A 19,532-nucleotide genomic window follows, 5' to 3' on the forward strand; every position below is an offset into this window, starting at 1 on the left:
AGAGGGCTGTGGGCCACCTCCGGTCTCAAAGGCAGGATGGCTCTGAGAACCAGTTGCAGGGGAGTTATGGCAGGAGAGAAGGCATGCCCTCTACTTCTGCCTGTGGCTTCCAGCAGCATCTGGTGGGCCACTGTGCGAAACAGGATGCTGGACTAGATGGGCCTTGGGCCTGATCCAGCAGGGCTGTTCTTATGTTCTTATATTCTTAATGTACTCCACTCTGTTCTCAGAGGTTTCATATTAGTGCTCAGAGTAAGTTGAAAGTGAAACATGACAAAGGAGGGTAAGAGCACTCCACCAATATCAGTACACAAATTTTTGCAATAGGCTTGAGATGCTGTTCACTAAAAGTATTAATCGGTTCTACTTAATTTATATGAAAAGCAACTTTCCTCTCCTTAGAAGGAAAATAAATTAGCCATTCAAAAGATATAAACTGGGTTCAGAGGACTAATGCCAGGTATACTTCAGATAGCTATCAGTTTCTCCTGTACACTCTATTAGATTGCTACATTTATGTCATTTTTAGCCTACTTTCCAGTAGGCTTTTGAGATCACCCAGCATTCTGTGTGTGTGTCTTTGTGTCCCCTACTATCAACTTCGCAACACATGAACCAAATTTGGTACAGTTGTAGGAACACATAGGGACACCTCAGCGGCCTAGTTTGTGATGATGTCATCCACCCCGATCCAAGATAGTGGATGTGTAAACCTTTGAGGTGCAAGTGGGCTAACGTGAACCCAGAGGCGTAACTAGGGAAAATAGCGCCTAGGGCAAGCACTAAAATTGCGCCCCTGTCCAAACAGGAATGATGGGACTTGTTGTCAACAATATTTGGAAATCCTTGTTGAAAGGAACACTGTACCATCTAGACACGGTTGTTGATCAAAACCTGAAAACATGAGCCATCTCTGTAAAAGACTTAGAACAACAGTCAGGAGTTATGCGAGGATTCCAAGTGTCATTTTCTCTGTCTCATCTCATTCTTTTTTAAAAAACATGACTTTGTCCTAGAGGATCACCTGCCCAAATAGCCACTAGCAAAATAGGGGAAGAAGGTGGTGGTGGGGGGGCGTAAATGATTCCTGCCAGCCTTTGTCTTATGATGACTGTTGGCTCATGGTGGGGTATATGTGCATTCACCACACTAGTGCTTACTTTGACATCAAGAGGTAGGAGGATACATTAGTTTGCCACACTAGACAGAGGCAGTTGAAACAGGAGCAAGACAGCCAAGTTCTGCCAGGGCCAAAACCAGCCCCTGCCAGACTAAGAAATCATTGTAATTTGCCCCTTCCTGTCACAAGCAGTGTGCTGTTCTTTTATTATTGACTAACTCTCAAATATCCCAGTCATGGATGGAAAATTCACGGTCAATTTACAAGAGACACATTTTCTACTGTGCAGGTGTTTCTTCTGTGCAGGTGTTTCTTCTGTGCAGGTGTTGTGTAGTGACCGCCAGGGGCATAGCAAGGTTGGAATGGGCCAAGATGAGAATTTAAAATGGGCCCCCAGCCCCTCAAAGTCCAGGGCCTCCACATACCCCAGGCCCCCAAGATTTAAGTCTGATCTTTCAAAATAAGTATGCTGCCTGGAAATACATTTCACTGAATACACACATGCACACTTCACAGTATATAGTGATATACACTGTGTACTATATATTTGTACTACTTTTAATGCCTAGAACACACTAGCAACACTAATTATTAAAATTACCCCCTCGCTGCAGATTAGCAAAGGAGCCTTTCAACCATGCAGGGTGAGCCTATGTTTGTTTTCTCAGAATTCTGAACAAATTCAGTCAAGTTTGATTCCAGGAGGTTTTTCACATGAGGCTTTTAAAGCCCTTTAACACACATCTCCTCTGGAATGGAGGTGCTGCATTCACATGTTGGCCAGATTTACTCTGAAGTCCCTGCAAGTTATTGGAGAGCAGTTCACACACAAGAAAAATAAAATAAAAGCACAACACATGCTTCACAGTTCTCACTCAGACCTTCTGAGTTGCAAAACAACTTGAACATAAGTGCATTTATAAATGAATGAAAGAATGAATGAATAAATAAATATTTGTTCCAGAAGTTTTTGTAATTTTCTGACATGAAACAAGCCACTTATAGGCCTTTTTAGATCGTTTTTGTTTTTAAAGCCAGCACATTTTTCAGCCTGTTTTAAATTAAATATTCAGAGACTTCTCAGTCTCGCCCCACCACCCATATCAAAGCCCTATGGCAAGCAGATCCCTATATATGGGGGTAACCACAAAAAGGAATTTACAGCCTACCTTGCAAAATCTGTGCTGGATAGTCTGGTCTGCTACAGGGAGGGTCTGCTGCAGGGAGCTCTGCCAGCCTCCTTCCTGGCTTGCTGGGGCCTGCCGAGTTCAGGCTTCAGGGAGGCCTACTGGGAGGCCTCTCTGGAAGCCCCGCCCACCTGCCGATCAGCTGAGAGGCGGGGAGAGAAGAGCTCTGCAGTTTGCAGGCTGCTCCGATCCTAGGCCTCGCCGATCCTAGGCCGGAGCTGGAGGCAAGTGGCTGAGTGGCCCTGGGGCTGGGCAGGTGGGCAATGGGGTGGGGGTGGCAGGAACTGGCATGGTGCCCCCCCCCAGTGGCGCCTAGGGCACGTGCCCTGCCTGGCCACCCTAGTTCCACCTATGCGTGAACCGCCTAACCGATTTGAATCAAATTTGCTACCGCTGTAGTGACACATAGGAATGCCCTAATGGTGTGGTTCCCTAATGGTGCCCTAATGGTGTGGCCACCAGTACAAGATGGTGGCTGCGTGAACATCTGAGGCACAGCAGGCTAATTTGTGGACTGTCTAACCAACTTTAACCAAATTTGGTACAGTTCCGTGGAGTGACACACACACAGACATTTCAATGGCATAGCCTGTGATGATGTCATCCACCCCAATTTAAGATGGCAGATGCATAAACCTTTGAGTGACACACAGGGACACCTCAATGGCATAGTTTGTGATGTCATCCACCCTGATTCAAGATGGCAAATGTGTAAACTTTTGAGGCGCAAGTGGGCTAACTTATGAACCATTTAACTGGGTTTATTTCCCCCTTTTTAGCAATAGCAATAGCAATAGCACTTACATTTATATACCGCTCTATAGCCGGAGCTCTCTAAGCGGTTTACAATGATTTAGCATATTGCCCCCAACATTCTGGGTACTCATTTTACCGACCTCGGAAGGATGGAAGGCTGAGTCAACCTTGAGCCCCTGGTCAGGATCGAACTTGTAACCTTCTGGTTACAGGGCGGCAGTTTTACCACTGCGCCACCAGGGGCTCAGAGATTGTCCCATTACTCATTCCCTTTTTTTTCTTTTAAAGATCTTTCCATCCCACCCTCTACATTTTAAAATAATCTTTCCATTATCTGCCCCCCCCCCATCAACTGCATACTACTGTACTTTTAGGCAGCTACTGCAGACACAGAAGAGGTACAGCAAGGTCACAATCCCTGCTCTGACTAAACGTCAAATTAGACACATAGCTATGCTCAGTTTGCTATGGTGGCTTGACTGGTCCAGCAGGTAAGGAGAAATGCAGGTGGCAGCCATCTTTGCTATTGGGAGAAGCCTATTTTCCCCCCTCAGTAATCAGGCTATTTGACATCTGCTGTGATGTATGTGAGTCTTCAGTTGATTACCCTCTTATAGTGGTGCTTCAAAGGTTAATAATTCAAAAAATACTGAATTTTCCCCCAAAACAACAAAAGCACATCATGCTCTATGGTCCTGAATGTGATGCCTTTTAAAAGACAACGGGGTTGGGGAGAGAACATAGATTACTCCTTGCTGAAAACAGGTTGCTTACACTTGCTGACGTCCTGACTAACAATGCATGCACATACTTCGAGGGACTTCAAGGATGCTCTGGGTGCCCTCACACAAATCACAGGAACATAGGAAGATACCCTATACTGAATCAGATCATTGGTACATCAAGCTCAGTACTGTCTTGTGCTTAATTGGTTTGTGGATCAGACTGCCTGTTAGCCATCAACCTTAGCTTTCTATTCCCCATCATCACCACGACCCCAACACACACTTACACACAGAAGTCCCCACATATGTCAGCCCTCCTGCAGTATCACCTCTGCTTTTGTAGCCCCCATCCCAGCTTGGATTGCATGCTCATTTTCTGCAAGGAAATTCTCATTTCTGCAAAAGACTGAAAACCCTCTCTCCTTCCCACATCTTCCGCCTGAAAAGCCTGAAAACTGGTATTTCCACTCTTTGCCTCTGCGTTGAAGGAAAGGCAGCTTCCTCTTTGCATTTGAATTGCTTCCATCATGTTAATGTGAAGACTTACATCAGTGCTTCACTGCAGATCTTGCATGGACTTTGGGGTAAATCTGGCCAATGTACAAACACACTCACTCCCTTTCAGTGGGGATTGAAAGTAACAGTCCTGTGTGGGGAAACTACTGGAGATGTCAGGGATTGAACTTGAGACCTCCTGCATGCAAGCAGATGCTCTACCGTTAAACTATGACCCACCATTCCCTAAGGGAAATATCTTACAACAGACAGTGCTCACATGTTTTCATACGTCCAAATTCAAAACAAGGTGAACCCTGCTTAGCAAAGGGGACAATTCATGCTTGCTACCACAAGTCCAGTTCTCCACCCCCAATCACCCTCCAGTTCTCCACCCCCAATCACCCCCAATCACCCTATGTGTTGCACAAGACCTTTAGTGCTTATAACTGAGAGAATGTGTTCAGGGCTAATATTGGTGGGATACAGTTTTTACACTTTTCATACTATGTACCTGAATAATATATTATATACATATACACACAAAAGATATATGCATGCACACAAATACAGAATGGGGAGGAAGCTTTTTAAATGATGTTGCCAAAAAGCAAAGAAAATGTAAGAGATTATACCAGATATAAATCCTGAATTCAGTCAGGATTTAGGTATGCTTTGCTTCCCTTGCAGCCAAAGGACATAGGGTACATCGCAATGAACTGTATTTTGTCACAGTAAAAGTCATTATAGCAAGATATTCATAACCTGAAAGTCCTTGTTAGGTATTCATAGCTTACATTATTTAGATAAGTAGGCTCAGTGGCGGCCAGTGAGGGCAATGCTGGGGCGGGGGCAGCGTGGAGTACATTTTAAAAGTCATTGAGGCAGGTCTCACGATTAGTGAGATCCGCTTTTACAGGGAGAGCGGACTAAGCCTGCTCTCTCCGCAGATGATCCCGGCGGGAGCCCTGGGTGGCCGGATCAGCTGCCTCACGATTGCCGGCTCCGTGACAGAGCCGGCAGGGGCTGGGGAGCTTGGGGGCTGCGTGCTCGCACAGGGCATACTGGGGAGACCCTCAGAGCCGGGAGGCGGCTTTTTGCCTCCCCTCCACGGGTCTCCTCGTGAGTAGGCATGGCGCGGAGCTGCACCATGGCTACTCACAATCTTGAAAACCAGGTTTGTGGAGCACTCGCTCCGCAAACCTGGTTTTAGGACAGGGGTACTTGAGCAGGTTACCCTCTCTAGAACCACTGGGCTTGTAGCCAAGCCCGGTGGTTCTCACAATTATAGAAAATCCACTAGCCCGATTTTCTGCAATCATGAGAATAGCCCCATTATCTGTGATACGCCAGCACCTGCCAGCTGCTGCAAGCAGTGCCGCCCTACCTGGCATGCCACAATCCTGGCACTCACCTGGCCCTGCACATACGCCCATGCTAGTCATGCAAATGACCACTGCATATGCGCAGAGGCCAGGTGAGTGCCAGAGCCACTGCAGCCACCGCATGGGATGTCGGGTGGGGTGCTGCTGCTCACAGCAGCTTGCAGGTGTCAGCGGTATCTCAGGTGATAACTTTTTAAAGGTACCTCTCATCCCCACCCGAGCGCCACCCTCACTGGCCACCATTGGCTGACATCCAGACTGATGATGTGGTCGCGTGATGAACAAAGATGCACCCATGCAAGAAGGTCATGTATCTGAGCAGATTTCATAGTTTCATAGTTCATAGCCTTTTGGAAGGGCGGTATAAAAGTTTTAATAATAAATAAATTAAATAAATAGTTGCACCATTTCTTGAACTCTCAGTCCATTTCCATAAGCATTGCACATGCACAACAAGGATAGTGGATACTTTTGCATAACTCCCTGCAACATATATGGACTGAAGAAGACATTTCACAGCAGGAGACATTCTGCACCTTGAGCAAGCACACCCTCGTGTTAAACTGGTGCTACACTAGTCTGGAACACTTTTTTCTATCAGTCAGTGCAGTACCACCAGGCAGTGCAGTATCAGTCTGTATGTCAGCCATAGTTCTCAGAAAATGAAGCATGCCTCAGTAAAGGGGTGTGAGCACTTGCAAGCACAGCACACATCAGGAATGTTAAAGGATTCCAAGAACCAATATGTGCCATTCTTGGAAAAGAGTGTGAGCCTTACAAATCGTCTTTCATAATCCTACCTCAGTGACATTTCAGTAGGCTGAAACCCCTTGTTCCTGATTTAAGGTGGTTTGCTGTGACTGAGAATTTTTGAACTAGCTTATCTTCTGCAAGTCAATTCAGCTGAATGTGAGGCAACCCATTAGAAAAGTGAAATGGGTGGCAAGAAAAGAGGCTTGCAAACTTGTCTGTCTTTTAATTTGGCACATTGGACTAAGTGGCCCTATGTTTGGGATGCCTTTCCTTTATGTAGGGAATGCTCCCTCATTTGCCCTGTGAGACTATGAACAAAAGCCATGGCAAATGGTGCCCTTTGCATTTTCTCACTGAAGCTGGGGGTGGGGGTGGGTTGGCTGCAAGCACACTGTAACAGGGTAGCAAACAAATGAAACAGAAAACTCGGGATCTTTTCTGGGCTGGCTGGATTATCTGCATTGTGGTGGATAAAAGATAAATGCAGATGTGCAGTATAGGCAAATTCACCCTGCAAAATGGTGCCAACTGTCACAGCTTCTAATTTAAGGAGTGGCTTTCATTCTGCAGCACAATATGCATGCCACATACATGAGCACCAATGCAATCACCATCCAATATGATTCCTTGGAATGTAGACGTGTACTGTGGTGGGTACACATGTGCAATAACACCAGAAAAAAAATCAAATTTTTCTGGCTTTGTATTGTTCAGTGCTCATCTGTAAAACTCTGTCCATTGGCAACCTTGCATTGAAACTTCAAATAATGCATCTGAAACATAGCCGTGTTAAACAAGTCCATACAACATTTCTAAGTGGCTGCAATTTTGGACTGTAAACACAAAGACTATACTTCTCTTATTGCAGTATGCTAAACCTCACCTTTACAGATATGACAAATATTTATATTCCACTTTTCAACAAAAGTTCCCAACGTGGTTTACATAGATATAAATAAATAAATAAAATAAAATGGCTCCCTGTCCCCAAAGGTCTCACAATCTTAAAAAGAAACGTAAGACAGACACCAGCAACAACCCCTGGAGGGATGCTGGCTGGGGATGGATATCTTTGCTTTATTAATCAAACCTGTTGATCATAACAAAGTTTTTTATTTTTGTAATGTTTTTCTTTTTTTAGAAGTCACAGACATCCTTGTACTATTTAGACACACTTTTAATAATCAAGAAATATTTGAAAAATGAAAGATGCCTTCATTGCCAAGCAAGGGAAAGTTCTTTCTCTTCCTCTCTCATTTAATATGGAATGAAAAAGCCCTCTTACTTCACTTCCTAATATTTTACCATCTGCTTTACTATATAATACTTGACCAAGCTGGTTAGAAGCAATGACTGCATTGTGACAGTGCAGAGCATGATGGTGACGAATATTTATATACTGCTTTTCAACAAAAGTTCCCAAAGCGGTTTACATAGAGAAATAAAAATAAATAAAGATGGCTCTGTCCCCAAAGAGCTCACAATCTACAAAGAAACATAAGATAGACACCAGCAACAGCCACTGGAGGAATGATGTGCTGAGGCTGGATAGGGCTAATTGCTCTCCTCCTGCTACATAAAGAGAATCACCACTTTAAAAAGGTGCCTCTTTGCTGTCCGGTTCCTGGCATTTGCTCGGCCATTCAGCCATGCAAATGTCCATGCCTAGTTCCAGGCCTTCTGTACTTAGATTCAGCAAACTAATCCCTGCCAGTAGCCTGACTGGTTGCTGTTTTCTCACTTCCTATTGGCTTCTCCTCCTTCAGTGTAATGTCTCAGCAGGCACCAGATGGTGCTTACTCTTTGCAGTTGAGCTTGGTAGGTGTCCTTTGTGCTTTAGACCTAACCCAGCTTCGTGTCCCCTGGCTCAAACCCAGTTACCAGTTTCTTTTTCTTAGACTGAAATCTAATATCTACTGGTTTCCTGACCTGGATCCAGTCCCAGGTCTTCAAGAACTGACTTTAGCTTGTCTTTCCTGATTTCATCTGTTGTTTACTGAGTTCATAATGTGTTTTGCAGTGTGTCACACAATGACTCAAGCTGTTGCAGCACATGTTGGACAGCATGGATAGAAAAGCAACATTGCCAATTCAGCAATGTCCATATAATGAGGTCAAAATAGTGCAAACCTATACTCTCAAATAATTAGATTCTTTGCTGACCTGCCCATTAAAAATATTTTAACTAATCTGCTATAGAAGCATTTAAAAGAAAAGCATAATCTGCTGAAGTGGTATGAAGAGCACCAAGTCATTAATGAGAAAGAAAGAAGCCAGAAAGACTGAGTTAAACAAGAATCTGTTTTGTTTTAATTCATATGTGATTGATTAATCAATATTTGAGGGGGTTATGAAAACCTAACTTGCATGAGAGAAGATTCAACACAGGATAGTGTAAAAATAATATTGCAGTGAGCAAGGATAGGCAACTTGTTTAGCACTGAGGGCTGCTGTGGAAAGTATCATGAACATCTGCATTTGCTTTTTGGGGCAAATGCTGTTTAAAGACTAGCATCAGCAGTCTGCATGGTTGCACTTGCCCCACCTGTAAAGGTAAAGTGTGCCGTCGAGTCGGTGTCAACTCCTGGTGACCACAGAGCCCTGTGGTTGTCTTTGGTAGAATACAGGAGGAGTTTACCATTGTCTACTCCCGTGCAGTATGAGATGATGCCTTTCAGCATCTTCCTTTATTGCTGCTGCCCAATATAGGTGTTTCCCATAGTCTGGGAAACATACCAGTGGGAATTCAAAATGGCAACCTCTGGCTTCAGGGATGGATCCACCATTGGGCAAACAGGTTCAAAGAACCCGGGTCACCACCAATCAGGGGCCGCAACTACATGTCCCCCGGGTTTGACATCAGACGCAGGGGCATTATTTTGGTCCCACATGGGGCCGTGCAGCCCCGTTTGGAGCTGAAATCAGCCCACACTGTGTTGTCAGTGTGGCCAGAGTGACTCTCCCTGTCTTAAAGGCAGTGAGAGCCGCTCCTGGTCTTGCTGCCAACGCAGAAGGGCTGATTGATCTCCCTCCCAAATGGGGCAGCGCGGCCCCATTTAGGAAAGAGATTGGCAGGGAGAGTCGCTCCTCTCCTCTCACCTTGACAAGGCAGAGAGAGTTGCTTCGGCCCCCACTGCCCAATGCAGCACGGGCCAATCTTCTTTCCAAACAGGGCCACACAGTCCTGTTTGGAAGGGAGACTGTGCCCCCGCATCTGACGTCAGGTGCAGGGATGTGGTTAGCTGGGCCCCACATCTGACGTCAGATATGGGGGCGGGGCCAGGGGGCCACAGCGGCAGCTGCACACAGGCCATTGCCAGCCTTGCTCCGCTCCTGTCTGGCTTGATAGTCAAGTCATTTCCCCACTATGCCATTAGGTGGCTGCCCCACCTGTACCTTTGTAATAAACAGTTCTGATTACATAGGGGGCCACAAATTTGCAGTCCTCTCAAGGAAACTGCCTGGGTTGGAACTTCCTACCACTTGGGGAAATGGGAAACATGAAGCAACACTGATTCCTTTTCCTTGCTTTCTGTCTGCTTCTGATTTTAACTCCTTTAAAAGATTGGCACTACATTTATTTTGAACAGCTTTCTTCTGCAATGTATGTGTGTCTGTGCGTCTGTGTGTCTCTGTGTGTGTGTTTTATGTTCCTCTTGCACCATCCATTGTGCTTATATATAGCACACATCTTCACAAGCCATAATAGGAGTAAGAGTTGAAGGGAATAACTGGATAAACTCTGCAGCTGTCGTTTCTGGTTGTGGCAGCAAATTGGTGTTTCATTGTAAGAAGATGTTAATTTCAATCGGAGCTGTGGCTGTGTTGAGAGGAGCATGAAAGGAATTCTTCATTATCTGTATCAGTTCTGCTGTCCCCAGGGACAAGCTCAGAATCTTCAGATCACATATGGCAAGAGTGCTGTGATAAAATATGCATCAATAAAAAAAAGTTTGTGATTTACAATAATAAAAGAGGGGGAAAGTTTTAGAGCCTGCAATAATTATCTCAGACTTGGCAGTGCCTCTTCTCTCCTCACTCCCCCACCCCATCCCCTTCTTTTGCTGTTCTGTAATTTGTTAGTTTTATGTACTGATAGATACAGGCATGGTAAACAGGGATGGGAGTGACATTGCTATGCTTGACTGGTGAAAATGGAGGGTCCCTTGTTCTTCCCTATGAATTCCATCCCAATACAGCTCAATCCACACATCATTTTAAGCCAGAGTAGGAAGGGTAGCTCCAGAGGAGGGTATGGGTGGGCAAATAACCCACACACAGACATGGCAAGTGCCATTTCTGTTTCAGAACTCTAATATGTGGACATAGCTTCCCACCCAATAAATGCAATTTGCTAGGGGTGTGCATGGTCCGGAGTCCCCCCCATCCGGCACGGGGGGGGGACTGTTACTTTAAGCGGGGGGTGGTAGTACTCCCCCACCCGCCGCTCTTCCCCCTCCAGCGCTGTTCCTTTGAAGAATCTTCTTGGGGCGGCAGAGTTCCTCCCCGCCGCCCCTGCCCCCGTTGTCGTTGCTTAAGGTGCAAAAGAGACGAGCAAAAGCGGCGCACATGCATCCTGTGTGGTGCATGCGCTCGTCTCTTTTGCACCTTAAGCAACAACGACGGGGCAGGGGCGGCGGGGAGGAACTCTGCCTCCCCAAGAAGATTTTTCAAAGGAACAGTGCCGGAGGGGGAAGAGCGGCGGGTGGGGGGGTAAGTACTATACCCCCCCCGCTTAAAGTAACACTCCCCCGCCCAACCGAACCTCCAGACCGCCGGACCGGTCTGGAGGTCATTCCAATGGCGCCGGACCAAAACCATGCACACTACTACAATTTGCCCCTTCTATAACCCCTCCCCGAATTTATTTTCTGGTGCTGCCACTACAGAGTAGAAATGATTTTCTTTACATTAATCCCATTGAAGTCCATAAAGCTAAACTGCCATGAACTGGAATACCCCGACTCATGGTTTGGGTTATAGCATGATTATACAAAGGCAGCACCAAGATGTGCATTGCTGCCCTCTTCATTGAGGAATTGTCCTGTGATGGGGGACCAGCAAGGACAGTGGCGGCCCCCCACCCCCAAGAATTGGTCTGCGGGCCACAGGTGTACCACTCATTTGCTATATAGCACAGGGGTGAGCAGAACAATCCTAACAGCTTCATTTGGAAGGATATCCAGCGGCACTTTCATTTTATTTTGTACATATTTTAACTTGAAAGGATGAAGTTCAACACAACTAAATTATAATTATTGTAATTATATTATTACAATTATTACAATCACTCAATTATAGCTTCACCCCTGTGTTATTGTGAGAATCCCATTTACATCCTCTAGCTCCTTCAAATAAGGGTAAGATGCAAATGTGACAAATGATCTGGATTCCTTTTGGTTGCCTCATCTTGCTGCTCTCTGAATTTAATAGGCATTTTGAAACTGAAAGCTACCTGGATGTTGTTCTTAATGCCCCTGCGTTTTGTTGGATGACACTAATGATAATAGGCTGTCAGTTTATTTTATTTTTTGCTGACCATTCAGGCTCCAGTTCTAATGATTATGACAAAGTGGAAGGAGGGAGAGATTTACTTGGGTAATGAAAAGACAGGCCAGGCAAGAAACAATGTGAATAACCACTGATTAATTTGTATAGCTATTTAAAACAAACAAACCAAAAAACCCCTCTGCAGTCTGAAAGTTGTTCTGTTTTTGCTACGATATGCATATCATCTTAGACCACATGTGAGGTCTAAAGATATACCAGTTGCATAGGCTCCCAACTGTCCCTATGAGCCACGGACTGTCCCCATTTTCTGGATTCTGTCCCTGGTAAATCACTGTCTTTATTTTGTCCCTTGGCCAGTTCAGACAATGCTTTCAACATGTGATTAGATTCCTCTACATGTGAACACCTGAATGGAAAAACATTCATTCTCTACCTTGGATTTAAATACTAGATGTGATATAGGATTTAGTATGGTGCGGGTCTCACAAACGTGTGATTAGAAGTCCTATCCTATCCACCAAGGTCCTATCCACCAAGGAAAAGCATGGAAGTCACCCCAGGGGTGTAGCTATAATTGAGTGGGTGGGTTCAAAGAACTAGTGGGCCCCAGCTCCAGAGGGCCCCCCAGATCCACCCCTCCCTATTTTCTTCATTACCTCCCTCACTTCGAGGGGCTGCTGGGGAGAGGGGCGGACATGGACCCCCTCTCCCCTAGCTATGCCTCTGAGTTCATCCCCTAGTCTCTTGTCTTGATTCCTCCACCGTCCAGTGCACTACTAACAGCCTCTTGGGTCACGCTCCCCAACCACACTTCATTTCTGCCTGCTAGAATCTGAGAGAGCCTTTTGCCCAGGAAGATCCCAGCCAGGTTGGGGGTGAAGGATTGAAACAGAGAGGTTACAAGAGGAGATACCCCAGGATGCGAGGGGTGGAGGAACCAGACCACCAGGTAGATCCTCTAGAACATAGGGGTCACCCCTGGTCCCTTTCCTTCTCTTCACCACCTTCCAGCACTCCACTTACAACTGCAAAACATTGTCTTTTAACTCTCCAGCAGAAATATGGGGTTGTGGGCTTAGGAACTGTGAGGATCTTTTTCTGTAAAAGGGGTTTCCCCAGTTTGGAGCTCACAATTATCTAATATGCTGCATAAAGCTGCTTGGGCCTCACTCACTCACTGATATGAAATTCCCAGACCAAATCACAAAAGATAGAAACATGCTGTTTTTTGCATGTAGGTTTCAGACCTCGGCTAGACTACAAAAAAAAAAATCAAAAAAAAAAAAAATCCCAAACCCCAGAAAAATTCCTTACTTTTCAATTGAAAAGCATGGAGAATGGAAGCTCATAGAGAAAGGAAAATACTAGAGTCACAGAAAGAGATAAGGTGTTCATATTTGGAGGAATGCTTGCAAACTGTAAGCCCTTTTACTAATCTCTCTCTCTCTCTCTCTCTCTCTCTCTCTCTCTCTCTCTCTCTCTCTCTCTCTCTGGGCTGCACAATTTGATCTCCAAACATGCCCTTTTAATTTGTGTACTTCAAGCTAGCAGGCAGGTAAACATGTCTCCAGAGAAGACAAAGGAGTGAAAGCTCTCAATTCTGCCTTAGAAAAGAATTGCATCTCATCAGCTGATTATTGTGCAAGACACTATTGTTTTACATAGACTGGGTAGCCCAGTTTTTTTAAAAAAAACCCTAGGCTAAAAGTGAGGTGCATCCTTCTGCCCCACCTCTCCCAGTCGTGTGTATGCTCGGGCTGCCTGCAGCCCAAGTGTCCATAGAACCAAGCAGCAGGAGCACCCAGCAGCAGGGAAATCCCCCAATACACTATGTTCCTTGCTCAGTGCATTGTGGGATGTGGGAAGCCGTACCCTGCTTTCCTCCCCGCCCCCTCACCGTTCATTGATTGCTCATGTGCCAGATGTGTGGGTGTTTAGCACAAGTGATCGAATAGTGAGTTGCGGGCTTGGACACAATCCTTGATATGAAAATTGGTTTGTACATGTGCACCCCTGTTTTCATCTGAAAATGTTAGAGGGTATGGGTTTGGTTCATCTGCCTTGTGATAATCTGGAATAATGTGCTCTGCGTGCTCTTTATTACCTGCTTTCAATTCGTAGCATGCTTACAGTCAGAATTGTACACTCCCAACTTGCTTGTCCACACCCCCTGCACATTCAGAGGCATATCCTATTTTTCATTAGTGAAATATTGGAGGGATATACAGTTGCAGATTCTTTCTCTCTTGTAGGCCCGTGTCACAGAGCACGTTTAACTAGACAGTGAAATATCAATTTTCCAAAGTTGAAAGTAAGCCAAAGCAGGTTTATTAAAATGAACATTTTCCAACAACAGAATGCATGATCTGTGCTCCAGTTTTAAATTAATCCTAATTTATTTTTATGATGACCCTAAGCCAAATAACCTCAATAACCATAATTAATAATCACTCTAATGGCTGTTTCTGCCCTTCATTTTTCAGTATAGTCCAGAAATAGTACTAATTTCTTTTTAGATTTTCACTCCCATCTCTATTCCTGCTTGAATTTCCCTGTTGTGTTTGGGTGGCTTGTAAAACAAGCGTGGCTTGTCCTTGGATTCCTTGGGGAGAAGTTGAAGCCAAAACATGCATATGGCCTTGGAAATCCATGTCAAATTAGGATCTGCATCTCTGCTTCTGACCAACTGGAAGGCTTTGTTTTCTGACACAAAGGACCAATTTCTGTCTTTAGTTCTATCAGGGAAATCAAGCTGATGACTGCACAGGATGCTTCTAGTTATGTATGATTTTGTTTTCTGGGGCAGTGAGGAGGTGTTATTTTTTTTTCAGCACAGTGGGAAAGTACTTTTATTGTTCTTTGTACAATTCCTGTTCTATTTCTTTGTATAGTCATCTTTGAACAACATACACTACTTACTTCCATATCTTGAATCCTAGCATCACATAAAAATAAACTGCAGCACTAACCATTTATATTGTCAGATATGGTATGCAGAAGTGTCAACAAATCTTTAAAACCCAACTACAGACACTGACCTTAGTTTGTCTTTCCTTGTTTCATCTACCGCTTGCATTCAAAGTAATATATTTTGTAACATGTCGCAGAGACTCAAGTTCTTTTTCCACAGAGACCGAAATGGATTATACCTGAATTATGTAATCGCTGGGGGGCTCCGTGAACATTTATGCAGAAAAGTGGAAACAAATAACAGAAGGCTGTGCAAAGGATATAAATGTGTGATGTTTAGATCCCTAGCTTGAATAACTTTGGCTCCTAGGCAATCTCATGGCAAGACGTGTGTGTGTGTTTCAATCAACATTTCTAATTAGTCCAGATGAAATTATCCCTAAACTTTCAAATCTCAACTCTCATTGGGAAAAATTATATGTTTAAAGTTAACCCCTGCTAAGTTGTGACTCTCTTATATTTAGCAGACGGAGGGCAACTATCCCTTCTCAACCCAGCACAGCATCTTTCCAGTGGTTGTTGCTGGTGGCTGGTGAACTCTGCATGAGGCTGCCATTCTCAGTAGTCCCATGTTTCTTGTATTATTATACCCTTGAATAGTTCCATTCATCTATCGGGCCATTCTTAAGCACCGGCTCTACAGCCCAATCCACTACTTCAATTGATGAATGCAATTTCTATTTACATATCTTGCTTCTGTAACTGCATGTTACAGACATTGAATAATGAGTAATAGGTCAATGTATATGTGAGAATAAAACATGCATGGAGAAAAATCCAAGCAATGCAGTAGGTAGAATGCTTTCTCAGAAGCAGTTGGTGATAGGTAATACCACAGTTGGTGATAGCAATTGGTAAGCTTGCTCCTAAATAGTTAAACTTTAATATGCTGGTGAGGCAGCCTGCTCTAATCATTAGCAGACTGGAAAACATACATGTTTGCAACCCTTGAGTGTGAAATTATAGCCCCTTTCAGATATTATAAGAACAAAGGGATGCAAGGAGTGGTATTGTTCATGCATGACCTCCATATGTTCATAACAAGATCTGAAAATAGCTCACCCTACCAAATACAGCCGTATGTGCATAAGTCTCACTCCATACAACTGGGACTCCTGAATAAAAGGGTTCTGATCATGCAAATAATCTCTACATGCATACAGTTGTATTTTCCCTCATGCATTAATTTATGTTTATTTATAGTTCAAATTCTATACCGCCTTTCATAAAGCTCACCCCAAAGAAGTTTACAAAAATTAAAATACATAAAACCCCATAACAATCACATTAAAACATTAAAATCAGTTAAAACAATAAGAACCATAAAAACACCAAAAAGCAGCAGCCATTAAAAAGACAGACAGAATAGCAGGAGAGCTGAAAAACCTGGCAGCGCCTAAGGAGTAAAAGCCTGAACAAATAAAAAGGTCTATAGTTTTTTTAAAAGCAGACACAGATGTCAAAGAGCGGACACTCACTGGGAGATCATTCCAGAGCCTAGGGGAAAGAACAGAGAAGGCCCTGTCCTGCATGCATGACAATTTAGCCTATCTCAGTGTTGGCATGCAGAGCAAAGCCCCTTCTGATGACCTTGTTCGATGGGCAGAAACCCATGGGAGCAGGCAGTCCTCCAGGTATCCAAAACCCAAACCATTAAGGGCTTTAAAGGTAATAAGCAGCACCTTGAATTGCCTAACTACCTAGTGCCTTTGGAGTCAGGAGGTATATAAATTAAACAAATAAATGAAATAAATTTGATCCAGAAACAAATTGGCAGTCAGTGCCACTTTTTCAAAATAGGTATAAAATGCTCCAAGAGAGGATTCCAGAAAGTACTCTGGCAGCTTCATTCTGCACCAACTGAAGCTTCCAAATATACCAAGGGCAGCCCCACATAATTGCATGCATTGGTTATAGTTTCTGGTGTTTTTCTAGAAACTTTTATACAGATGAATTGGAGAGGGGAGGGGTTTAAAGCCTATGTCCAGTCCCAGAATGTAGCAGGAAGATAGTGGACTTCAGAAATTCCTATTAAGTAACAGAGGAGTTGAAAGAGGAGAAAGGAAAGGTGATCGAAGTATCAGAATGCAAGAAGAGGTTTGGTTTTATGCCTGGCTCTAATACAAAGTCTCTCCTTAAGTTAATAAAATGTGTCAAATCTCATGCATACTATTGTTTTATATTCAATTGTAGAAGTCTCAGAGTAATTTCACTTTAATTTCACTTTAATTTAATTTCGCAATTGAAGAACCCCCACCGAAAGTGTACCTCTCAATAACATTATAGTAGGTTGTGAGCCAGTGACCGTTTTTGTTCACTTTAAAAATTACTATGCATGGACTCTTGTTTGAGGCCCTTTATAAATAATAAATATTATTATTTTAAATGCAGCTAGAGGTCCTATTCTTTCTCAACAGGAGGAAGCTTGCTCATACCTCTTACTTGCTAACCAACTATGATGTGCTACTCTGACACTTAATGTAAAGTGTGTGCTCTAATTTTTATTTGGTGGATGTCCAAATATATGCCTGATTTTAATCTTAAACCCTGTAATTTAGCAACGGCCTGAATTTAGTGATGGAATTCTAAAATCAACTGATTATCCATAAGTTGTTCTCCCCCCCTCCCCACTCCCTTCCTGTTACAAAACTGTTTCCAATAATCCCAAGTTTTCTATCTGATCTACAGCACTTCTTCTGTTTGTTGCCTATGTGAATTATAGCAGGAAGGGGTCAGTCTTAGAAACTGATAGACATACAAGCACTGGCCATACACCTTAGTTCAATTCTTCCATAAGTCTTTCACTCCCTTTCTCAGTTTACATTGGCCATCTTCAAACACCATGCCAAACCAGAGGCAACCATGCCAGAGGTTCAGGTTTCTGGTCGTCCGAATGTGGGAACCCGCGGTTGCACAAGAACAGTGATCCAAGGTTAACTACCACAAACCTGAATTTGAACCCTCAGTTGCTCTTCGGTTTTGGGTTGAGGATAGGAAGCTCCTCCCTCTCTCCATCCCTGATTGGCTGTTCTTCATGAGAAGGAGGAAGCCGATGCAGCCAGGTCTCCCCCCGCCCCATTTCCCAGACTCGAGATCGGATTGTCTGGAAGCACAGCAGGGGGAATGGGGTCATGGACCCATGGTTTCCCATTATGTGCAAGGGTGCCCATAGTGATAACCATTACATTAATATGCTGTTGCTCACTGATCTCTTCACTTTGATCACTTTATCTTCATGTATTCTAAAACCACAATATTTTCATGGAAATATTCATTTAACAAAGGGCCAGTTCAGACAAATTTCTAAGCTATCCCTCATAAAAGCTTACCAGGGTGGTGTACAATAAAAGGTAAAAGCAACAACAGAACTAGCACAAATAAACACATGATGCATGCTCATGTGCCTGTAGAAAGTGAGACTGTAACAATTTCCACAATTTCAACAGCTCCAAAGTGCAATTACAGGGAGGTGTGATCCCCAAACTGCTTCATGGAAGGACGTTGGCAGTTGTACCATAGATATGAACATGCTCAAATACAATCTGCAAAAATGAGCAAAGTCTTTAAACAAATTATATACACATATGCATAAACTGTACCATCTCATATACCATGTACTGAATTTTAACCTGAGTACACTCTGTTGTTATACTGGAAAATTTATTTGTTTATTGTTCAGTCTATTTTTCTGACTGACTGAAACACTCATGATTATGGCTACAGATGTTGTAGTCTGCTTGTGTAAGCAAACTCCAGGAACCTAAAATAGATTCAATTAAAGCAAAATGCCTTTGGTATACAGGATATTTATCAAACCTCCCAACATGTCCCTATTTTCCCATTCAGGTGAATGGGAAAACAGGGACATGTTGGCAGGTATGAATTATGGGTGTGGCAGCTCCAACTGAGCTCCAAATAGTGAGGAGATTCAATGGCCCATTATGTTCATTCCATGGGGGCATGATTTCCAGTCTGAGATACTGTATTGGCTTACAAAATCATGACCATGGAAACACAATTTGGCTAGGTCCTCCATGCTCTAGTCCACTACCTATGTAGACTGATGGCAACAGAAAAATCTGTGGATTAGCATGACAGCTGTGTTTAAGAAGAATTTGGTAATGTATGCCTCTGAGCATATGGTGAGTGATGTTACCTGCACAACACTTGGAAACATTAGCTAGTGGAGCAGCAGCATGCACACATGAGGATTGGGGCTGTCGTGTGAGGACTCCCAGCGTGTCCCCTCAGAGCCTCTTCACAAACGTGTTTCATTAGTCAGGATGTCTGCCATTAAATATTATTTTTATTGATATTTGCCTGGATCTCAGAAATTAATAGCCTATATATTTAAAACCAATAAAATATAATGTACATATGATTTAAAAGATAAGCAGTTATTATATATATATGTGCAAAAAATGTTAGAGTGGGGAAAATGTTCATTTTCTGAACATGCCCCTGCTTCTTACTTTTCCAGACACTGCTTCTCTTGGATTCTCTTGGAGCTCAAGAAATGATGAAAGTGGGGCATTACAGTTGGAGTTTGTATCTCCCTCACCCCCACATCAAGACCCTAAACTACTGGGCACACCTCTGCATATCCTAGAGGTATTGCAACTTGTGTTCT

General features: G+C 43.7%; 1 protein-coding gene across 5 annotated transcripts in view; it reads left to right on the forward strand.

Moving 5' to 3' along the window:
* CDH20 (cadherin 20) overlaps positions 1–19,532 on the forward strand; it is a 278,191-nt gene that overhangs the window by 38,737 nt on the left and 219,922 nt on the right. Inside the window, exon 1 of one of the 5 annotated variants that reach the window (XM_053248509.1) lies at positions 19,495–19,513. The exons of the other annotated variants lie outside the window; for them this stretch is intronic. The gene's annotated coding sequence lies outside the window, so the exon portion shown is untranslated. Of the gene's footprint in view, positions 1–19,494; positions 19,514–19,532 lie in introns of those variants that run through there. 5 annotated transcript variants of the gene reach the window in all.

The sequence above is a fragment of the Hemicordylus capensis genome, chromosome 4, assembly GCF_027244095.1.
Source record: "Hemicordylus capensis ecotype Gifberg chromosome 4, rHemCap1.1.pri, whole genome shotgun sequence".
Classification (NCBI taxonomy): domain Eukaryota; kingdom Metazoa; phylum Chordata; class Lepidosauria; order Squamata; family Cordylidae; genus Hemicordylus; species Hemicordylus capensis.